The sequence below is a fragment of the Dicentrarchus labrax genome, unplaced genomic scaffold (genome assembly GCF_905237075.1).
Source record: "Dicentrarchus labrax unplaced genomic scaffold, dlabrax2021, whole genome shotgun sequence".
NCBI lineage: Eukaryota > Metazoa > Chordata > Actinopteri > Moronidae > Dicentrarchus > Dicentrarchus labrax.
The window spans coordinates 18,727,928-18,746,917 of record NW_026136723.1 but is presented as its reverse complement, the minus strand read 5'-3'; the positions used below and the strand labels follow the sequence as shown (position 1 = coordinate 18,746,917).

The window sequence follows — 18,990 nt, the reverse complement described above, 5'->3', positions numbered from 1 at the left end:
CACATATTTAGCATACTGTATCAAATTCTCTCTATTTTTTTTTTTTTTTTTATTAACACATTTGAAAAGGCTTTTTTTCCCCCCACAGTTTTTTAAATGGACAGTTAATTTCTGAACTCCACCTGTACAAAGACTAGTTTGCCATGCACGGGAGTCACAAGCAGTAGAAAGTAATTTTTTGGCATCGTTTTTCTTGCTTTTGTGTGTGAAAAGGATCATATTTCTCACCTCTTGCGATATCTCTCCATGCAGAGAGTTTTGAAATATTTGCCTCCACTGAGATACAATACAGGTGAGAGGAATTATGTTTGCAGTGTTCAGTTAAAAGCTTTTTAAAACTTCAACAGCAACTTTTCTTTTTCCAGAAACAACGTCCTGGTTACACTGTGAACAGTTTTCATTGGAAATACTAAAACATTTGACATTAAGCTGCGTGGATAATCTGTGGAAATGGAGTCATTATTTCTGGATATAGATGTTGCTTTTTAAAGCCTGTGACAACCACAAACAAAATTCAAGTCACATTTATTGTATTGGACTGGAGGCAGAAATGCAAATGTGAGGCTCGAGTCACATGACCTGGATTCAAACCAGACTTGAATCACAAATTTGATGACTTTTGATGACTTGACAAAATCTTGCAAGATTTGCAACTCAACTTTAACACCAATGACTCGTGACGTCATCTGGACTTCTGACTTGAAAACACTTGATACTTTCCCCCTAAACCAAAGAAGTATCAATTAATTACTTTCCCTTCATTTCCTGAATCAACTTACCTTAATGGTAATTAATAGTTATTCATTCCCAGCAAGTCGACACTTAATTCCCCTGATCCACTTTGTTTAAACCAAACCAACAGCATCCAATGACGTTGAAGGAGATAGCCTGTTGTGATAATGGCATTACATTGGGTGAAGAGCGCATTAGGACATGTTTAGGAACCTGGGATTTGACTCAGGACTTCACAGTCTTAAGTGCAAAGACTTAAGATTTACTTGTGACTTGCAAAAGAATGACTTGGTCCCACGTCTGCAGAAATGTCAAAGACCAATAACTCAAAACCTGAACAAATTCAATCAAAACTATCTGCCTGAGCAGAAACCATAAGGGTAAAAGAGTAACTGTATCTCAAAATCCGCAATTCACACACATACACACACATACACACATGTGCTCTTCCCTATGAAAAGAGTTCATTTTTAAACAGCGTAATTGGTTTGAGCACATGATTCATCCTCACAGACACTCGGACAATCTTTGAAACTGGACGGGGAGGATGAAAGCACACAGACAGAGGGCTCGTGTGTGTGGTGAGAAGAAATGAGAGATATGCGGACAGAAAAAAAAAGGAAAAAGAAAGGAGAATAAGACATGAAGACCTTCAGCTAATAACACGCCTCATACAGAGAGAGGAAAACAGACTGCATGGATTTTCAATACGATTTCCCACAGAGTTAAATTCCAAAGTGTGTGTTTTTGTGTGCAGCAGGCCACTGGATTATAACCCATGGAGACAGCACGTTTCTGCCACACACCCAACACACACTAATGCTTGCCACGTGAAAACACACACACACACACACACACACACACACACACACACACACACACACACACACACACACACACACACACACACAAAGTGCTAAGACCCTCATCAAGCCTCTTATGGGCAGACTGAGAAAGAAAACAAAATGAGAGAGATGGAGGGGGGGTGCAAGAGAGGTGAGGAAAGGAGAGAAGGGAGGGTGGAAGGAAGGTTTGAGCAGGTGGGAAGAAAGACAGAGAGTTTGGATGGAAGGATGAAATAGACAGAGGTAGAGACAGACAGACGAAAGCCCTCAAAAATACTTGTCTCTCCACCCAGTTCTTACTTTCCCTGGTTCATCTCTCCTCTCCATTTTCAGTGCTCTCACATGTCTACATTAACATTCACGATGCACTCAAGATGGTCATGAATATTTTACACACACACACACACACACACACACACACACACACACACACACACACACACACACACACACACACACACACACACACACACACACACACACACACACACACACACACACACACAGCCCCCTCCCCACCTGACCTCACACACTGCAGCAGATTACATAACAGCCCCTCTCCTTTAACAGACACACACACATGCAGTATACAAATACATGCGTATTATCTTCTAAATTTTGTTCAAATTAGGGGTACAGAACGCCACAGCCTCCACTGTCAGGGAAAGAACATGATGTGAGGGCAAGATGGGCCACAATGTTCCATCAACAACAACAACAATCACAACAACAACAACAGCGGCAACAACAACAAAATGTTTAGATCTAGTGAAGCGGCGGTCTCCATAATTTAATATTACAGTGTGATGAGAACATAAGTTATGATTAGGTTAGGGATGATGGGAATGTCCAAACAGGGTGGAGATGCTGAAATTATGGTCTTGGTTTGCAACGCAATGGTACACACATTAATGTGATGGTTAACATGAAAAACGATCAGCTGTAACTTAAATGTGAGTTTAAATATGCAAAAATGAATAAAATTCCATAAAATACCATACGTTTAACATTCATTTTAGTGTCAAACTTACATCATAACTACATAATAATTAGGGCAGCAACAAAACATTGTTTTCATTATCAATTAATTGATTTGTGGAGAAGCTGTTTAGTCCATAAAACGTCAGAAAATGGTGAAAATTATCACATTCACATCTCTGTTTTGTCTGACTGACGTAAGCTGAAACTAGGAGTGTTTGGCATTTTTGCTTGCTTGATGTTTGGCTGACAGCTGTCTCAACCAAACATATTCCACTGAGGTTTCTGGCTCCAGTAACCACCAACATTTTGGCGTGGTAAGCCTAACTGTAATTTTTCGGTGACAACACTGATGCTACACCCATGTGGTGATGCAATCCCTCAACTGCATTACCACATGACTTTTAACATATTTCACTACACAACAGCATCAGTAGTCGAGTGTGTTGAGTTGAGTCGACACCTGCTAAGCGTAATGAGCCAGATGATTCAATAAGCCAAAGAAATGATAAACAGCACAAGCCTGTCAAGGTGCAAACAAAGATGAAACACAGGTTGAACAAGGAGCGATTCGTTCGTCTGATCTGACAGTGAAAGGTTTCATTTTGAGGCCGTTTTGAAGGTTTAAGTGCAATCAAGTGTGAGTTCAGATATATTTTTGTGGCTCTTGTATGTGTGTGAATACGTGGATCTGTGCTTAGAATATGTAACTAATAGTTGTGTGTGATTTTTAAAGAAAGAAAATAAAAGGTCAAAGAAAAAAACAAAGACAGTGAAGGTGCTGCTTTCCATGCATGCATCTCTTTCTCTCAGCTGACAGCACTATCTAGCCTGCATCTGTAATTCTCAGTCCTACAAAACACTCACACAAACCAGTGTGAATGCTATCTGATCATAGGTCTGTATACATGAAGCACCGGTCAGTTGTCCTATTGTCTCTGTGTGTGTGTGTGTGTGTGTGTGTGTGTGTGTGTGTGCGCGCGCATGTGTGTGTCCGTAACATGAGCTCAGCTTATATTGAATTTCACTTCAGGTTTTCTGGGAGCCAGCATTAACAACGAACAGTCTCACGTGAGGGCGAGGGAGGGAGAGAGGGAGGGTAAAGTGAGGGAGAAGGAGAGGATGCGGTTGAAGCAGAGGGAGAAGAAAGAAAGACAAAAAAAAGGAAAGCAGGACAGTGAGAAGACAGCTTGAAAACAGTCAAATAAAGTAACATATTTGCCAAAAAAGGTAAAACATTATTATTTGTTATCCTCCGATGGAGGGGACACGGACAGAAGACGAGAGGAAAGCGGACGGAGGGAAAATAGATGCCTAGAATGTCCAAGGTCGCAGTCAAATTAAGGGTTGACGCTTCTTGTGTCTCACAGATCAACACACTGACAAGCTTTCTGATTCTGCGAACACACATAACCCAGGTCTATTTTAGTGAGTGTTTATTCTTGTGCCACAGACCAGATTACCTGGGACACCGGCATGAAATCAGGGCAAGCTCTGTCTTTCTCACTTCATCTACCCTCTCCATTTCTCTGCTTCTTCTTCTGCTTCTGTGGCCCTCTCTCTGCCTCTCTTACATGTTACAGGTAACATGAGAAAACAGTCTCACGTCTGCTGCAAGCCTGATCACGTATGAAACACGGCATCAATGTGTAAATAGGCAGCCACTTGCATTGTAAAATGCTTGGCGTGGTCTTTGTGCTCTTGTGTAACTCTTCTGGTTACCTTAGGCGACATTCATTTCTGTGGTCTGGTTTTCTGCTCACTGCCATCTTGTGTGTTATCTAAAGCCAACAAGTACTTATTTGGGCAACAGGGTGAAGCTGAGGAGGGACGGGTAAAGTGGCAACAAGAAATGAAAGCCAAACATACCTGTCAATCAAGGCTAAAGAGTCCAAGATAAACTTTGAAAATCTTTTTACTTTTATTATTTGTGTCATTATCTCCAACAACAAAGCCACATACTCTTCTGTTTGGCTTTAAAGCTCCACTGAAAGAAGTGAATTTAGGAATTTATTGGTTGAAATGATCATGTTTGGCTGTTTAATGCTGCACGTAAAAACTGATTTCGTAATCAAAAGTCAATTATCTTAATTAATCATTCATAAACTTTCAGAAAATAGTGAAAAATAGGCCTATACCTTAAAGGAGTAGTCGACTAAAAATCTGTTTGTTTTTTTTTTCTTTTATTATTTCTGTCATTATCTCCAACAACATACACTTCTGTTTAGCTTTGAAGCTCCACTGGAAGTTAAGTGATTTTGTGATCAGTTTATCTGTCAGTTATCTTAATGAATCGTTCATAAACCTTCAGAAAATAGTGAAAAATGGCCATTACTAATTCCCAGAGCCAGTCAACATATTTAAACTATGACCAACAATACAAAACCCTAAAATGCAATCACAGAACACCACAAAAACTAGCCAATATTCACACTGAAGAAGCAAGAACCAGAGAAGTTTGGATGTTTTAGCTTAAAAAAAGTTAATTAACCATTTAAAAACTTGAATCAATTATCAAAATCAAGAAGAGGAACACACTAAACCGCTGACTTGTTTTAAGTCCACCGAACACCATGAACCAGTTTGTGATATCGTTACAGCAGTTAAAGTTATAGTTAGTTTTTTTTTTTAAAAACATGTCACAGATCTTTGTTTGACCCAAGCCAAAATAGAGCTCGACAGTTCATTCCTGACCTTGGAAACAGCAGCTGACAAAACAATCACAACTCAAGGCCCACTTACTCAGTGGTTCTGGAGCGCTCAACCCTATCACATCTGACGACTGTGTGATACAGAGCAGAAGTAGATGTTTAAAGTTGAACATGTGCAGTTTATGGCAACAGAGAGAACTCATTAAGTGGACTTAGAGTTGTGAGTTTTCTGTCAAAAATGATGCAGCAAAGTAGTTTTATTCACGTAATCGTAACCATGATTGTTTTTGGTGAGTTAATCAATCAGTCAATGAACAGAAAATTGACAATTTTGATCATTAAAAATGTATAATATGTAACATTTCTGCACTCAAATGTCTACAAATTTGATATATTTTGTTGAGTTCCGTATTCACATTATCCCAAATGTATCCCGACAATGTTCAACCGCAGAGAAATTTGTAATTAAATTCAATATAATGGCGTGTTTCCTACTTTCCTCTAGTTGCTATAACCTCTAGGTAAACACAGGATAAGTCAGACAGTGAGGAAAGAAGTTGGCGAACGTCACTAAACATAACGTGATTAACACTTTAATATGACCTCGTCTGTGAACTATTTATGCCTGAGGCACAACAGATCTCCCACTCCCATGATCACACGCTTCTTCACAACGTCATTAAACTAATCTTTTGTTATTAGCAGAACATTTCATACATACATTCACACATATGTGCATTTAACTCAAACAACTGGTGGTTCCACTTTTGCAAATGTAAAAATTTTCATTGTGAATTTAATTGAATCTTTAGGTGCCGCCTCCTAGATGTTTGTATGTATGTTTGTTTACCATCTGACTTCTAAAAAACACCATCACTATTCCAGCAGCTTTTATCTGGACATGAGTTTTGGTGTCACACACCGGCGAGGTATGGGAACACTCTGCAAACATGACGCACAAACAGCACTGACCCATACAGAGCTGGATATAGAAGACCTCAGGATCAAGTTCACATACTGCTGTGGTGGCCTATGGATGTTTGTGTGCATCTTTGTGTATGTGTGAGAAAAGAAAAGGCAACAGACAGTGAATGAAAATGAAGAGAGGAGTATTTTGTTTCTGTGAGAGAGAGACACTAGAATACAGTTTCAAGATCAATGACCAGATCTGATGCTTTATTTGGATCAATTTGCAAGTATTTGTGGGCTTGAAAACGCCTGTGAAATCCAAGAAATCCCTTCAGGTGGAACAGACGGCTTCGCATCAGAGGTACAAAAGACCGGAAATAATTTAATCTGGTTTTATAAATTGGTGCTGAGAGCTATAAGTCGGCCCTCTATTATTGTTCAGGGCTAGTTCAGTCTGGAGTAACAAGACGCTGCCTTTCATTTCATGATAGAGCGTTTACTCTCAAAAAATATATATGTGTGTGTGAGAGAAAACTGCAATATGTCACAGTCTCTCCAGGATTTTGCTCACTGTTTTGGTGATTTTTGCAGCTTAAAATGTCAGATTTCATGGCAGATATTCTAAAAACTGCGACACGTGTTGCAATGTTTTGGGGCTTTTTTTTTGCAAGGAACTAAATTTGCGTTTATTTTTGGATCGTAACTTCCTGGAGAAACTGATATCAGATTATTTTGTCCAGCTGCTATCGACTTTTCCAGTCAGTTTTAAGTATTTATATATACAAGTACACTGGTAAAACATTTTAGAGAACCACAATTTTACCAGTCTTCATTGAAATGTATGCAGTTTAATGCTTCAATGTACTCTGACATTAAAACACAGCACAGATAAACAGTTGGAGGTTTTATAAAAAGTAGTTTAATTTAACAAAATTTAATTTCTGTAGCCACTTTTTACAGATACAACATAACGTCTGAACACACCTTTTTAACTGGACATGTCAGCTGATAAAAAGTAAAATGTTCTGAGCAGAGAAGAAAGACAACTGATGCCTGTCAAAATCACAGACACACCTCTGTTGGCAGGCAAAGGATGTGGGTTTAAAATTTAATGCGTGCCAGTGTGTGAGCTAAAGAACTAAATGTCACAGACAGATGTTCAGTCTTGTGTTGTCTTTCTGGCTGAGACAGTCACTCCCCGTCTCATACACAAACACACACACACACACCTATCTGGCAGCCCAGAAGACAGTTTCAGGACATCTACACCCACAGAGAAACACGTAAAACACACAGCATGCCCTGCAAAGCAACACAAACACAACATTCCCATGCTGTCAGTCATATTCCCATGCAAAATAACCATATTCCCAGCGTTGGGAAGCAGATGGGAGGGATAAGCACTAGGACGAGAGAGAGGGGGGGCAAGAGAGGTAAATAGAGATTGGATGTGTGCATTATGGTGCAGTGCTGCTGCAGTGCAGAGAGCATGGGGGGGGGCACATGTGTACCAACGTGCACAAACGTCAATGACAAATCCCTTACTCATAACACAGGCCTTATATCACTATACTGGCTGGTGTGACCATGACGTAACATACCTGCTGTTCACATTCGTGCACTCACTCACAAACCCACACATGCATGTACATATTAAAACATTTATAAGAGCCTCCCCTTTGGTTTTTAATCCCGCTGAGGCCCTAACAGCTCTAAATTAATCTCCAATCTCAACCTCACCTGAACCTCACAGCTGCCTCCTCTCGAAATAGAAGTTAAGTGTCTTCGCTCAACCTTCAGCCATCGCGGCTGATGAAATGACAAGAACACTGTTTCTGAGAGGCTGGTGTCGCTTGAGATCAACTGAGCTGCTGACGGGTTGATCAAGTTTAACGAGTCAATCTACCATAAAGCAACTATAGAAGCTAAGGGGAATAGTAGACCTGCAGTATTTACATGACAGTCAAATTCAACCTGGTCACAGCTATCCCGACTAATTCGCAAATGCAAATGACAGATTAAATGAAACATCACAGGCTTTTCTCTTCCAGTAGTGCGTGATTGCAGCCTTAGCTTATTAACCACCACAAACAATGTTAGTAGCAAGGATAGCTTTTTACCATAACATTAAAGAGGTGCACGGATCTTTTGTGTAAACCAGTTATAAGCTAACTGATGAATCTTTAGAATCTTTAAAGAAAACTTTACTAAACACAAAATGTATCACACATAAAAATGAGGAAATGACACCAAGACCATCCATTGGTTGTCTTTGCTCTACAACTCATTTTATTTTCACTGCGGGCTACTAAATATAAGTCAGTGACCCATTTTATGTGTATTATTGATGAGTTTTCATCCTCATCAGAGCTAGCATTCAGATCCATATTTACTGCTACTTGACGTAGCTTTTATGGCGACTGTATGACAACTGCCGCGTTATGGTTCAGGTCTGTTATGTCACCTGAAGCCTTCTTGTGGGTCAAGAGGTCAGAGGCCCAAAATGGGAGCTCAGGTCTATTTTTGTGGTGCAACAAAACAGGTTCAAGACATGTGTTTGATATGCTAGCATAACATTAGAAAAGGTTATTGGGCAGGAGAGGAGATGACTCTGCTGTGTGTTGTATCAGCTAGATGTTCTTGATCTTTTAGCCAGTTTGCTTATTTTCTTGCTACATTAAGCTTCCACAAGGTTTCAGGCTCAAGCAAAAATAGCATCTCTGTGCAAAAGCAGAACAAAGCCCCTGTCCAGACGGGGTGGACGTGACCAGAGCTTTATAGAACGTAGCATTTACAATTTGTTATACATCATTATTCATTGGTGAGCAACAACAGACCGTCCTGTCTGTGGATACTGAGGCCACACAAACATATACACAGTGTTATTTTAATCCACTGCCTGCTGATCTGAGCCTGTCTAGACAGTTAATGTCAGTACAGTGTCTAGTGTCTCCTAAATTCAGTTTCATTTTTTTGGTTTTTTAGTTTAGTAATCTGATCTAGAAGGTTTTTTTTTTCCCCTTTCACAACTAGCATGCTAACAAATAATTATCACAGACTCCTAATGTGAAAAAGCTGTGTTAACTCCTGCAGGTCTGAATGTTTGAAGCTGGGTACAGTGAGGTTTTGACAAGCTGCTGACAGCAGCCTTGGCCTACTTCTACACTAGAGTCACGTTACTGGCTGTGTGTCTCACACACGCACACACGCACACACGCACACACGCACACACACACACAAATTTGTGCTCCCTCTGAATACAGTACCCCCTACCCAACATCACATTACTGAACCCCCCACTTGCATCCTGTCTGTCTCTGTGTGTGTGTATGTGTGTGTGTGTGTGTGTGTGTGTGTGTGTGTGTGTGTGTGTGTGCGTGTGTGCGTGCGTGTCCCCCCTGAGGCCTTTACCCACAAGGGAGAAGCAAGCCAAACAGGAGACAGAAAAAAAAGAAAAGAGAACGTGCGAGGGGTTGATATAGATCTACTTTGTTTATCTCCCCATTTGTGGGTGTGTTTTTTTTCCTATCAAACCATCAGTGAGACCAAGCACTGTCTGCCACCCGCCTCTCTCTGATGAAAAAAAATACAACCCTAAACCTGCGTCTGACTCAATTCAAACCCTCATTACGAAGACACACATACAACCCCCTCAGCTCACCACACGAGCCGACTTAAAGCAGCTAAACGCTAACGCACAAAAACTGGTGTTTTCATCTTGTCACAAAACACACAGCAGGTTTGACAATAGGCCAAAAGAATTTTAACTGCCTGCACAGACCTGTTCAGGAACCGCTAGAGACTTAAAGATGGACAAGTTTTAACCCCGCCCACACATCTAATGGAATATTCCACTGTAGAGCTGACTTACGCGTGTGCGCACACACACACACACACACACACACACACACACACACACACACACACACACACACACACACACACACACACACACACACACACACACACACACACACACACACACGCCTGATGCTGATAAAGGCCAACTGAAATCAGGAGTACCATATTGCTTGATCTGCATCACTCTGTAAAGTCAAATCATCAAAATGTGCAAAATCTCCACGTGCTGCCAATTATGCTGTAAACAAACTCGCCCTGCAGCGGCGATGATAAGGGTCAGAAATAAATCTTCATATTACGATCGCAGTCGTATTTTAATAAACGTTTTGTTGCAGCCTTGCTCAAGCCTTGCACTGACACCGCTTTATTAAGTTCCTGTTGTGGAGCTGCTGAAAACAAAACCCACCTATTAGTAATAAAAATGAGAAGCTGTTACGATGGGACAAGAGATAAAAGTCAACATTATTCCTTGGTTTATTCCTTTCCTCGCTTGTTGTTTCCCTGTCAGAGCAGGACAGGAATGAGGATTGGCACATGGAACTAATTTAGCTTTGGGTATGACACAAACTGGGTCCAACAATCTCACCAAACACACAGCTAAACACTCCTGCAAACATTGCCCATAAGCTACACACACAAACTCACACACACACGCACATGCACACGCACTGTCTGAAAATTGTAAACATGTCAGTAGATGTGTGCCTGCAGGGGCCTGAGGCAACCTAACCTATTTTTTTTACCATTGCATGTTGTCAACTGATAAAACTTTGATGAGATAAAAAAGAGATAGTTGCTGCATGAATCATAATCATCACACAAATACATACAATTTTACTTCATGGCAAATTATTCCACGACTAACATTTCACCACACACTGGTTTGCAATCGGATAAGCATCTAATATGCATGTTGGTAGATAAAACTTTCTTGTTTCATTTAAAAAAAATAATTCCCTGTTTTAAAAAACAATAAAATTACAATTTGCAATTGGGATGGGTGACACCAAGTAATGCCAGCAGCAGAATCACCAACACGTTTTATTATTAAACGCCTCTAATATACTACTGTGTACTGGGAGGAGCTGTTTGTCATGATTTATGAGAGAGATTCACAATTAATAAGCTACATCGATCAAATGTATCATCAACATTTGTTGTTTTAACTGCGTTTGTGTGACAAAAATTTAATCTAATCCTTTTTTTGGTATTGATCCAGTTGATGTGAGTATCAATACCCAAAACAAGATATAGTTACAGTGGTATAAATGCTTCCCACATCTAATGCACGGCAGAGTATAGAAATTTTCATCAATGTGTTTCAAAGAGTTAATTAAAAAAGGTCAATATGTTTGATATTTGTCCGAATGATGATTTGTTATATTTAATTATCCCACAATGCAATGTGAAATGTATGCAACAGCTACCCTCATGCACTGTCCATCAACAAACTATTGAATCGCAACCAACAACAACAAATTATAGCACATACATAAGTGTTTTACATACAGTAGTAAAATTCTCTATATGCTAAATTGTCAATGGCTTTATACGTCAGTTAAAAGGATGATTAACAAATGAGTGAACGTAATAAATAAACACCAACAACTTATAACAGAAAACAACAGCTTAGTAATTATCTTTCATATATAAATAACTCTGCAACGTTTTTCCATCAGTGTTTTTCATTTGCAGCATCAACAACATGATGTTATGATCGAATCTGGGACCAAGCACACTGTGGTGACTCATACGCATGCCTGACTTTACCAAATACTTCACCAAGATGCAGAGAAAATAACTTTCTCTGAGGATACAACCATAAACACCCCACAAAAAAAAAAAAAACATCTTCTTACAGACACAATGTACAAAAACAATCCAAATATCACATTACAATTACAATAACTGGGGCCACACGAACACGCAGAGCCGATTAATCCATTTGGCAGAGCGTTCAGACGAAACCAAAGCGCTTTAAAGTGCAATGAGAGTGCACATTTTTATATTTGGGTGGCCAGAGTACAACCCATCACTCTGGCTGCACTGGATTCCACTGAGAGAGAGAAAAAAAACGGAGATACAGAAAATGCAAGACGACAAATGACACGAAATGACAACGCTGCTCCAGTATAATGCGGATCAGGCCAACATTTAGCAGGCAGATTGTTGAGGGAGAGCAGACGGTCAACCGATATGTGACACAGAGCTGTCATCAGTTTGTATAATCTATCCACTTCTGTGATCAATCGGCTTTTATTTGTACAAGGATGCCACGTTCTTCATCTGTAGCACGCAAATCAGCTCAGAAGTGAACGTGTGTGTGTGTGAGAGAGTGCGAGTGTCCATTACTTTGAGCGCAGTATTACTAACAGTGTTAATGACATTACTGCCGCACAGCTAGTTAGCGTCTCTCCTCTTTCACCCCAGATACCGGACTACCTGTCTGTCTGTATAGCATAGCCCCTTTCAGGTGATACAATTTTACATAAACACGTCTAAAGCAGAAACAATCAGTGACTGTTTGCTTGTTTCTTTAGCTTTCTGTGATATTAAACTGAATATTTTGATTGGTCAGACAAAACAAGCAAAGTGAAAGTGTGAAGGACATTTTTTAACTTTTTTCTGACATTGTATTGACTGACAAACCGGTCAATAGATCAAGAAAATAATCTGTAATTGAAGATGAAAATAATTACTAGTTGCAGCTTTATTCACATCACATTTGAAAACCTAATAATAGTTCACATAATAGTAAGTCTTCTTATTTGGCACCAAATAACATTTCTCCATTACATTTTCTACACGGCTCAAATTAAAGTTCTCATATGTGAAGTAACTTACGAACCAATTACAAGAGACCAGGAAGTAAAGCTTTAAAAGCTGTGGCTTTACAGTACGGTTGGGCGATACGTTGATATACTGTAATCTTTTGGACAATATTGTATTTCTGTAACATTTTTGTATCAATGTCATGAAGTAGGCAGCCTATTAAATTGGATTAGCAATTTTTTTTATATTTTATATAACTTTTATAAAGATCTGACGTCAAAATTAAATATGTCCCATACAGAGATTATTATTAAATTACTTTTATCAGGTGCCGGATTCCAAATATCAAAACCCAATATCAAAGGGTGCTGGACATCAACACAACACTAAAACTCCTCAGCATTCAGCGATATGTAATGTTTACCATATACCAACAGTGAAAGGGAAACTTTAACTGTGACACAGCAAATAGTAGAGACACAAGTGTGTGAGATCTGGGTGTGGTGTGCTTTGCCCACAAACAAGATGCACCGCACAAAGCCAATCTGAGTGGCTGCCACGTCTGGCATCCACTCAGCTCTCTGGAAATTTAATTGACATCAGATTGTCCTGGGACTTTTTCTACTCAGGATGAGTCAGTGAAGACGAGACAAGTGATTGGAAAAAACCCAAAAAGATGTCTTAAGAGTGATTTTCATTATTTGATTTAAAACTGACTACTGCAGGATAAAATGACTTTGGGAAAGAAAAAAAAAAAAACTTTGGAGGGAGAAACTTTTAGTGGCGTGCTGCAGTTTGTCCGTTGAATATTGGCTTTAAGTGCTGATGTTTCACAACAGAATCCAGCTCACTGATGGAGTATTAAAATCAACCACAGGCAGCAGAAGCCAAACAGCTCAGAAACTGTGGTGAGGCCAAATTTGTTCAAGTTTTTCACGCTATCTGACTTCAGACTGCCCAGAAGGAAAAGTCTGACCTTTACCATAACTTTTGCTGCATTTTTGCAGTTCAAAAACTGCAAAAGGGAGCTCTGCAGGAACATACTGCTCCAAATCTAGAGGGTGTGAATGTGGTAATCTTGGGCAAGGCAGTCAGATTTACTGCTCCTTTAACAGGTACTGACACTTGCATTGTTGTTTGAAAGGCCTACATTGGAGTCTCGCCGGTGCTGCATTTGTACTTTGGAGGGAACCATTATTGTTTCTTTACATGTAATTATAAACAGATCTATAAAACAGGATTTCACACCTTCAAAACCAGTGGAAAAACACAGGATCGAATGCCAGCTCATTGTTCTGCTCTGACAGCATTAACACAAAGGTACAAGAGTTCAAAAAGCTTTGCTTTGTTTCTTTTCAACATAAAGTACTCTGTGATCGCAGGTGACCTTTAACAGTAAATTTAAGACTGAACGAATGTAAAAGGGGTCAAATAGAAAAGAAAAGTCTCTCCATCTAACACAACCAACTTCTTCTTTCTCAAGCTGTCCTGGAGCTTTCAATCATGCCAAATGATCTTCGGCCGAGGGAGTTTGCCCAGTTGTCATTAAATTAAATGACTGAAAGTTGATGCTTGACCTTGAACAATGTAGTCGGCAGAAAAACTCCATCTGCTGAGGAATCAAAAGACGTTGACGAGCTACTAAATGGATCTTGCGGGAGATTGTTTTGTCAACTGCCATTTCCAAGGTCAAGAATAAGCTTTGAATGTCTGCTCACACGTGAATGTGAACACCAGGCTGTTTTTAGGGGGCCGGGGCTCCCAGTACCAGTGTTACTGGTTGAAACCACTCAAGGTTTGTTTACCTGTTCTACTGTTGGTAAAACTGGTACTGCAGCCTTCACTGTAAGAGCTATTCAGGTGAAATTTGCATGGGAGGTAAAGATTGGTGCATGTACCTCAGACACAAGAAATTACATGTCTACCAGCAGGTGGCGCTATAAGCAAGCTAAGTGCGTTTTGGCCAGTATCTCCCACATAGTAGGTCACTCATCCAAAGACCTTATATGCCTACGTTCCATGAATTGAGCTGCCATCAAAATATGCTAAAAGAATGACAAACAGAACGTTTTCCAATCTCTGTGCTGACGCTTTCATTGTGCCAAGTGTGTTGGACCCTGTTAATACCGGCCTGCACAAATAAGAAAGAGAGAATAAAGAGACAGAGAAATGGTAAACAAGAGCTAACAAGTCAAGACAAGTCTCTATTCTTAGAAGATGTTTTGTATTATTGACAATCTTTCTGGCTGCATCTACGTGTGCGTATGTGTCCTCTAAGTCAACGCCAAGGCTAAATACAGTACAGTCATCTGATATTGCCTTTGATAACAGTCCTCTACCGATGAAAACCAAGCAGCCATGAGTGTAGCGTCGCTGATAGTCTACACACAAATAAACACAACTGCCTGTAGATCTATTAGCAGGCCGATCAGTCAAACTGTAACATCAACTTCATGTTTCTCCTCAATATCAGTTAGTCCTGATCTCTGCTGTCTGGAAAGAAGTAAATCGTCCAATAGCCAGATTTGTGAAAGACCAGCAACCTGTCGTCTTTCTCCCTCAGCTATTGAGTCCATCAACACAATATATCTGAAACAAGTGTGTGTGTGTGTGTGTGTGTGTGTGTGTGTGTGTGAAGATCTGGTATAGATAAGGAGGGCTATTGATGACATTGTTGTAAGTGAGACGACAAACACACACACACGAACACACAGTCTTGCTCTGATCAGAGGTGGGAAAACATACTCGCTCACTCTTTTCTTTCCTCTCACTCTCTCGCTCTCTCTAGGGTTTGTGTACAAAAACTTCACACCAGTAGGAAGCGGGTTATCTACACACAGGATCAGGATTCAGGATACAAAGCCAAATCAGCTGTGTGTGTGTGTGTGTGTGTTTGTGATCGACAGAGAGAGCAAAAGGGGACAAATTAAATTCAATTTCAGCAAAAGAGTTGATACTGCATTTACAGCAGCGCTATGTGACATCCACCAAGAGCAGCGTCACCTGTAAGAGTGCATTATTTACCCACTTTTAACATAAATTGCAAGAATTCCCACTATTGTTGAGACAGAGAATGATAAGTCTTGCTGTAACTTTCCATAGTTGTAAAATCAAATGTAGAAAAAATATCCCCAACCAACACAGCCCCCTAATTTATTCATTTTTAAATAAGATTTTGTTTGGCAGTTCTGTCAGTGAGTGAGGACTCAAACCAGGGACGTTGAGGTTACCGGATAAGCGTCTAAAAACTCGTCACAGCAGGATGTCTTCTACTCGTTTTAAGAAAAGCTTCTTCGTGTGGTGTGGAAACCATCAAACCAACAGATCTGGAGCCGCAGTGATTACACTGGTGTCGACTCACAGCACATGGAAAGTCAGTTTGAAATATAGAGTGCGACTGGTCTTGGTGGGTGTTGTGTTTTTGTGTGTTGGAGCCACAATACAACCTCTAAAAACATATATTCTCAAAGTTAAGCTCCCACACAAAAGGTTTATGTTTCAGTTGCAAACCACAAACTCCACCTTAACCTGCCCATCATTAATGTAGAGTGTGTTTGTGTGTGTGTGTGTTCTTGGTGGATGAAGCTACCAACTACCAAGAGACTGTGAGGCATCTAGAGTAGTGTGTGTAATACATGTGCTGAGTGCATATGATAAAAAGGTAGCACACTAATACATTATTTATATGTTGTTTATGGAAATATAATCTAGTTCTGCATGCAAAGCATCAAAATATTTGTATGTGGGGAGGGTGTAAGCTCTGTTTTGCATAACATCTGTGCAATTGTACATTTAAGTGCATGTAAGTGTGTGTGAGTGTGTGTGTGTGTGTGTGTGTGTGTGTGTGTGTGTGTGTGTGTGTGTGTGGCTCATGTGACGGTCTGCTCGTGACCAGCTGTGTCTGGCTACATTTTGTGCAGTTGACTGTGCGCTAATAACCCGGTGCTGACTCAGCACCAGTTGATAGTCAGCAAACATTTCATCAAGAGGAAGTCGATCGCTTTCACTTCAGCTGAACCTGCCGGTCTCCGCCACTCTCAATCTGAAACTGAGGCTGCATCGCGTGTCGAAAGCGCCCCAGATTTTTAGTGTGCCAACAGTATGAATGTGGTTCTTCTGGTCAGGTCTATCCATATTCGAGGCCGCTATCAGATGACGCCACATACTGCACATCTATGCAGTATTGTTCTGCTCATGCTGGTTGTGGTTTTTTTTCAGCAGAATAGAAACACATTTGACAATAGAGGAGAACATCTGTTGGCCATTTACTTCTCTCTTTGGGACCTTTATTATGCTTTTGTGCAGATTTAATAGACCAAACAGCAACATGACACACACAAGGAGGACTTTGAAATGCTAATGTTAAAAAGAGTAAATAAGTACACAGTGTTTGTGTGTGTGTAAGTGTGTTTGCGTGTGTGTTTGTGTGTGTGTGTGTGTGTGTGTGTGTGTGTGTGTGTGTGTGTGTGTGCTCACCAAAAGGCCTTAAAAGCTTCATAAATGTCGTTGAGACGTTGTCGTTTTGGTCCAGGCTGCAAACTTAAGCCCTGCAGTCGTACCTGAACACACACGAAGAAACAAAGAGATTAAGACCGAACACCATCAGCACACAGACACAGTAAAGACAGGTTAAACTGTATGTTAAATCAATACAGCATCCCGCACAACAGCAAATACACACACAGCCGCTCTGTCCTCGCTACCTTTGCACCTGTAATTTGATTAAGCAGTATATATCTAAACAAAATTGAAGGCTGTCAAACATGTCTGATAGGAAAAATAGATCGGTGGCATCAAATGGATTAAAGAAGGTTAAATAACTTATAAAAAGGTGGAGGAGCTCTGCTTTTGATTCAACGCTAACGTCACTATCGTTTTAATCTGCTGATTATCTTCAATTAAATGAATTAATCATTTGGTCTGTAACCTGTCAGTGACTGGCAAAAAAATAGCCCCAAGCACAGCACAAGGTGACATCTTGGGAATTGTTTGTTTTGTCTCAAACGAAGAGAATAAAATGCAAAGATATCCAATTTACTGATATAAAACAGCAAATACTCACATTTAGGACGCTAGAATCAGATATTTTGCTTAATAAACAACTTTAATGGTTCATGTATTTATTATTTATTAACTACTCTTTAGAGCCATAACTATTACTATGTATCATTGAAACTGCAAGCTGGTGGCATCACACCTACAACACAAGACAATAAACATATAACAGTTGATTACAGAGCAGGACACTCCTCATATTTTCTTTATTTTTAACTGGCAAGCCCAGAATCTAAACATACCCCGGTACCCTGGTAGCTCCTGGTAACCACAGTCACTGGTTTGTTATTCACTACAAGTAAACCTCTTCATTCCTGGTTGACTACAAAGTGATGAAGATCATTCTACTAAATGTCCTCAAACCCTCTTTTTTTTTTTTTTTTAAACCCTCTCTCTTACCTGCTTTACATTTAAACACCACTCACAGATGCTAATTATAAACCACTTTATAATTAGAGCCACCTAATTATGCAACCTGACCTGTCCCAGGCTGTCTGCTCCTCCAGCCTCTCCTCTCTCTCTCTTTTTTTTTTCTGTTTTTGACACAGGCCTACAGAAACTACTGTAAATGCCTCCCTCCTCCTCCTCCTCCTCCTCCTCCTCCTCCTCCTCCTATCTCTGCAGCAGCAACCTGAGATGCTGTGTATTCCGCCTGCCGACAGCGGCTAGTAAAATGTTTAATTTCCGTCCCCCCCTCTCGTCGCCGGTGCTTTAACCGGACAGCGAGCTCACCTCGCCGGGTCGTGTCAGCCCCGCCGGCTCCGTGTTTTTGTCCGCTGAGCGGTCGGAAAGTCGCTCGGCTCTGCGGCAGCTTTTTGTTGCATAGGTTGTCCGCTGCTCCTGCAACTGAAGCCAGGGCTTTAAATACGCCTTTAAAGGAATATCTGTCGGAAGAAGAGACGTAGCGCCTGCTTCCGTCGACGTCACAGGTAATTTGCATAAATGGGCGGGGCATCTGTGGTTGTATACAAAGGAGCGGAGAGGCAGAATTTTTAAAGGGGAATACCGTAATAAAAGAGTCAGTGGTTACAAGTATCTTTACTCAACTACAATTTTGTGGTACTTTGTTTATCAATTTTTTGCAACTTTTAACTTTTACTCCACTATACTTTATTTATCTGACTGCTATATATATTTTTCCTCCCCTCATTTGTGCAAAACAACAAGCACCACACACAAGATATACA

At 40.3% G+C, this 18,990-nt stretch overlaps 1 protein-coding gene across 2 annotated transcripts in view; it reads right to left on the bottom strand.

Annotated features, from left to right (window-relative positions):
- Nucleotides 1-18,699, bottom strand: part of LOC127357639 (solute carrier family 45 member 4) — a 56,407-nt gene extending 37,708 nt beyond the window's left edge. Inside the window, exons 1-2 of one of the 2 annotated variants that reach the window (XM_051389970.1) lie at nt 18,536-18,699; nt 17,225-17,307 (exon numbers count right to left, since the gene is read on the bottom strand). The gene's annotated coding sequence lies outside the window, so the exon portion shown is untranslated. Of the gene's footprint in view, nt 1-17,224; nt 17,308-18,283; nt 18,303-18,535 lie in introns of those variants that run through there. The other variant, XM_051389971.1, reaches the window with a different exon arrangement.
- Nucleotides 18,700-18,990: the final 291 nt, after the last annotated feature.